The sequence below is a fragment of the Cucurbita moschata genome, unplaced genomic scaffold (assembly GCF_002738365.1).
Source record: "Cucurbita moschata cultivar Rifu unplaced genomic scaffold, Cmos_1.0 Cmo_Scf00032, whole genome shotgun sequence".
Lineage (NCBI taxonomy): Eukaryota > Viridiplantae > Streptophyta > Magnoliopsida > Cucurbitales > Cucurbitaceae > Cucurbita > Cucurbita moschata.
The window spans coordinates 469,446-475,045 of NW_019268548.1; the positions used below are offsets into that span (position 1 = coordinate 469,446).

At 31.9% G+C, this 5,600-nt stretch overlaps 1 long non-coding RNA gene across 6 annotated transcripts in view; it reads right to left on the bottom strand.

The window, feature by feature from the left end:
- The window catches only part of LOC111430135, a 12,549-nt gene that overhangs the window by 5,759 nt on the left and 1,190 nt on the right, over window positions 1-5,600 (bottom strand). For all 6 annotated transcript variants that reach the window (XR_002708285.1, XR_002708280.1, XR_002708282.1 and 3 more), the window contains 2 exons: window positions 5,456-5,515; window positions 3,780-3,895 (listed from right to left, as the gene is read on the bottom strand). This is a non-coding gene — a long non-coding RNA (uncharacterized LOC111430135). The remainder of the gene's footprint in view (window positions 1-3,779; window positions 3,896-5,455; window positions 5,516-5,600) is intronic.

Here is a 5,600-nt window from a genome sequence, read left to right on the forward strand (position 1 = left end):
TTTTTTTTTTTTTTTTTTTTTTGGTTCTTCGTTTAATCATCATATGTACGTGTGGAAGATTAATTTAGGGCCTAAAATAAGGTTGCTGTGCATGCTCCCTAGCAGCTTAGCCACATTTTTATTTTAGATATTATAGACTATTGTCTATTGTGTGAGGTTCAATTTCTAGAGAGCTCTTTAGCTTCTTTTTTTTGTATCAAAAATATAGTACTGCCATTGTTTATGCTTATGAATAAATGAAAAATAATATTTTATCTCATGTTTGTTGTGTCTTGGTAAAAGCAGATTCCCTTAGTTCTGTATATTATATAGTTTTTTATACATGCGTCTATGTCTAGCTTTCGCCTCCTTTTAACCCTATGCAATATTCTCTCACTTTTCTTCCTACTTTCTTTTTTAGAGGACCATCTACGTAAAGCTTTCTTTTATATGGTTTTACTACAATTTTAGCTAAATGGTAACTTAATTTTGAGCTATTCATTTGATTGAGAAAAAGACCCATAAAAAGAGAAATGCTGAGCCCTTTAATTCGGTATTTGTTTATTCAATGCTATATCTACTTTGTTTGTTCTTTTATTTGGCTACGCCAAAGTTTCTTTCTAACCTATAATATGTATAATCTGAAAGAGGGTTGTGGAAAAGTTCATTGGCTTGTGATGGTCTTGAAAGGTAGGATTTGAAAGGGCCATTTTGAACAAATGCAAGCTTTCTTGATGGCTTTTGGAAGGATCAGAAGAGGAAAGGGAAAAGGGAAAAAAAAAGAAGAAAAAAAGCATTATTTAGAGAATACTGAGTCTGAAGAAACTATGAACCAACAGTGTTCCTCAACTCATTTTCAAATTCTAGTCTTTATCTTTTTAGTGTTACAGTGCTAATGAGAATCTCTTGGAGTTTCCTTTTTATATTTTCACCCCAAAAAATAAAAACATTTATTTCTTTCTTCCATGGCCTAAATATCTCAAACAGTGTCTAAAAGTTTGGTTGGCCTCATTGGATTTCTTCAGTATAAAGTGGTGGCTGTTTCTCTTCCCATGGATGGGGTTTCAGTTTTCTTTTTATGTTTCAGTTTGTTCGCTTACCTTTTCACTGTTTTCATCTCCCCATCACAAGTTCCAGACTTTACAGTAAACAACCCTACACAGTCATATTCACAGTAAAAGTTTCTCTTCCTTCTGTACTTTTGTGTTTTTGTGCTTCATTATTATCTTTTTATTTTTTGGGCTCATCTCAGACCCTTGCTTTTTGTTTCTATTATATTAATGAAAGTTACCCTTCAGGGGAAATCAAAGTTTTATGATGAGGACTCTGCAAAATTATCTGCATGGATTAAGCATTCTAATTAACATAATTACTTTAGATCCATTTATCCATCTCCTACACTTCATATATAACCAAGTCTAAAGGTTATACTACGAATTCTGTCCTTTTTTACATCATTTAATTTGGTCCCTATCATATCTGTCATTTTTCTTATTTACTATGGTAGTTGACTGAATTAGGGTTTAGGTTGGAGTAAAAAAAGGAGTTTTTGAATGGTAAAAGTGGCTTAAGATGATGTGCACGGTTCAACCATAAACCAAGTCCAAACTATTATACTTAAAATCAAAACTCTCAAAACCATAAGAAAAACAAATTTCATAGTTAATCCAAACTTTAAACAAGCATTTCTCATTTCTAAAAAAGGGAAGTTTAACTAAACTATAAATACTAAATTAAAACTTTTAGAATAACTATAAGAACCAAATTCATGAAGTAGATAAAGCAGATCAAGCATTTTTTGTTCTCAAGAACAGAGAAAGGCTAAAAGAACCAGAAGAATCAAGAGCCACAGAGAAGGGGGGGAAATCTAGGGTTAGGGTTTGAGATATTTAAAAAGAAAAAAAAAGAAAACATGATGAAGAAGAGGCAGAATAAGTTGTCTTCTTGTCATTGAACAAGATGATGTACTAAGAAATGAAGCAACTCACGAGCCATTGAAAAATGTTAGAGAGAGGGAAGTTTTAATTTTTTTTCCTTTTTTTTTTTTTTTTATAAAAAAAAAAGGGCTTATATTTCTGGGTGGACTGTGTAAATAGATCTCTCTCTCACTCCCCTATGAGAACTAATTGCAGTTTGCATATGTTGGGAGTACAGAACATTCATCATCACAACACACAACACACTGAAACAGCCTCTCTTTTCCTCTACATTGCAATACCCTCTCTATACTTCTGTTTCTCTTCACTTTTTGGCAGTCTCTCTCTCTCTCCCTCTCTCCCTCTCTCCCTCTCTCCCTCTCTCTCTGCCTCTCTCCCTCTCTGCCTCTCCCTGTCCCTCTCTCCCTCTCCAAAGTCCCAGCAACCCCTAAATTTTCACACAGAAAAAAAGAAAAAAAAAGAAACCAATACTAAAAGTTAAAGTCTTTTGTACTCTTTTTCTCTTACCCACGCACGCACACAAGGACACTGATCTCTCCCTGAATCGTATCTGGATATGGGTCGGGCCACGTCCTTTGTCCTCCAATTTATCGCCTCCTCCCTCTCTCGAGATCCCCAATTATTCCTTCCTATTCAATCATCTCATGAAATACCGCTAGAGTAGTATGAATGTCACTCTCATTTAATGTCCTTCGTATTTTTTACAAGAAAAATAGAGTTCACTAAGGAATGAAATACAGGATTTGAAACTCCTGATCACTTTACAATAAAGCACCTATATTAGAAGTCAAATGAAGAAAAACTATCATTAAAAAAAAAAAAAAAAAAAAGGATATTTAAATTTAAACCCATACAGATCATAAAAACAAATCAAAGTTACCAAAAGTTGAGAAGGAGTCCCTCAAGAGGGAACATTTCTTTTGCATCAAAGAAACCAAGAAAAAAAATCTGTCAGCATATATATGACCAACAGACTCCAAGCCCTCATCAACAGATACCAGAAGAGTACTAAAAAATTTATTTCTCCTCAATCATATAAGGTTTGTCTTCCCAATTCTCTCTCATATTAACAATCTTTTTTTATTAAAAAATTATTATTGTTTCTATTAATTAAATTTTGGGGGGCTTCGCTTTTAAAATCTGAAAGGGCTCACTGTTTTGGTTCAGAAGTTTGGTGAGATAAGAGAAGAGGGGTAGAGGGGTTTCTGTGGTTGGTTTCAGTGAATACCTTTTATTCTTTCTTTCTTTTTCTTTTTGTGTGTGTGTGTGTGTGTGTGTGAGTGAAACTGTAGTAATTTCAGAATCCATCATCATAACCCATCAATCTCAATCTTCTACTCTGCAGAGAGGGATGGAGAGACGTGGTAAAGAAGCAAAGAGCAGCTGAAATTTTGGCAGAACCTCATAAGGCTTTCATCATATAAGGACAAATATCATAGACAACAAGCCTTCTAATTTTGCCCCCACCATATAATTCTTCATTTTCTTTCTTCACCCATTTAACGTAAATAATTGAATGCCTAGTTTACTAATTTCAACTATATCTTGAATTTGAAACCTGCTAATTTTACATTATTCTATACAAATTTCGATAAAATCACGTTTATTTAACGATAAGCCTATATTCACATAGTTCTTTCTTTCATTGTAACTTAAATATTAACATAAAGCTTATCTTTATTAAATGGACTCTTTCATCTCTGATGCCATATATTTTAATTTACTTGACATAAAATTTAAAAGTTTTGTTTATCCCACTGATTTCCATAGATAGTGTGTGAGTAGGGCTATCTACGAGTAATATAATTTAATTAGACATTATTATAACTTTATCAAGTAGCTAGAATTGAAGTATTTCTTTACCTCTTCAAGCACTCAGAGAGTGAGCCTTTCGTCTACAATCTCTTTGCATTCCTCTCACAGCCCTTCATTTCAATCATATTCTCGTCCCAAATTCACCAAATCCTACATGTTCTGGACTGCATTAATTGTGACAAACTCTGATGTGCGTGAGAATACACTTCTAAAAACCAAGAATTTATGCATATACTCTAAGAATCCAATTCATTAAATGATTACTTTGACTTATTGGGCATGATGGAAGAATATTTTTCGTTTTTTTTCTTAACGTCTTCCTACCCCAAATTAGGAAACGTGAAAACAATCATATTATCGAAGAATATCTTTGATAAGTACCAATCCAACTTTTTAGCAAAAATGAAAGAAAAAAAGGCCTATCATCTATTTATATATATATATTCATTATAATATGTGGAAAAAAGAATCAAATTATAACAAAAATAAGGGGCTTTAATTAACAATTACTAGTAAAGTTCCCTTACAATTTATTCTCACTTTTATAGAGTACAGGCTCCTACTGTTAGGACTTTGAAACTTTGCACATGTTCTAGCCTGTAGCCTTAAAAAGAAGGATTAGTCTTATCATTTATATATGTGGCTATGCTTTAATATTATTTAACTTTTTTCTTACATATATTAACAATATCTGAACCAATATTATTTGAATTTAGCCCCAAAAGTATATTTTTAAAATTTGGTGAAAGCTTGAATTTGTTTAATTTATGTTCGTAATCTTTGCATGTAATATTTAATTAAGAATATAAGTATCTAACTTTGTGGTAGATGGGTTGAAGGAAGAGTATATGATTCAAAGGAGTGCCCAACCACACTCCAACTTTTGCAATTGCAATTATGTAAAGCTTGGAAGTAATTTAAAATAGTTGGGGAATATTATTAATTAACACTTGGGCATTGTTTGGGATTAGGGTTTACTTTTCAACCATTCTTTAGAAATAATGGGCTTAAGTTTGTGAAGTGTTTTTCTCACAAGCATATGCATCTACATGACTCTTAATTTCATATGATATTAACACATCAATTTACGAAAATCATACTTGCAAACACTTTCTACCCTTAGCTCTTTTGTTTTATTACCAACTTCTTAAAAATGGTTTACGAAACCAAATCAAATTTTGAAAACTAAGAAAAAATATTTTTAAAAACTTAATTTTTACGAAATTTAGTTTAGAATTCATGTGCTTAAAGTAGGTGAAAAACTCACTCAGCCATGGAGGAAGCCATCATAATTTTTAAAAAAACAAAATAGTTATTAAATATGAGATTATTATCAATTCCCACTTTCTTTTTTTTAGAAAAAGATAAAATTAGCAATTGAATGAAAAATTAAGTTGGATAGATGGTTTAAAAAAATTGGTGGCGGCAAACCAAAACGAGGGTGATTTTGGCAATAACTCCACTCTTGTATATGGACCGTGAAAAAATAATGTTGAGCCCAGAAAAATAACGTTTTGGGCTAACTACTAGGCCCATTGGGCGAATCCAAAATGCCGAAGAATTTCAAGTGAAATGGAAATTGAAAAGGTTTCTAGAAGAATAATTTTAGAAAACACACGAGTTGTTTTGTTTTGTTTTGGCATCAAACTAAATAACTCGATTGTTTTTCCCGCTAAATAGATAGTTTTGATACCAAATTCAGTCTACAACCAACTTGAACATACCTGAATCGATCAAGATGTTCCATGTTCCACGTTTAAATTTCTCGCATCTGCAAGAGTAAACTTAAAAAAAGAAAAATAACTTTTTAAAATTAATATTTCCCGATTATATTTAACTTTTACAAAAAAAAAAAAAAAAAAAAAAAAA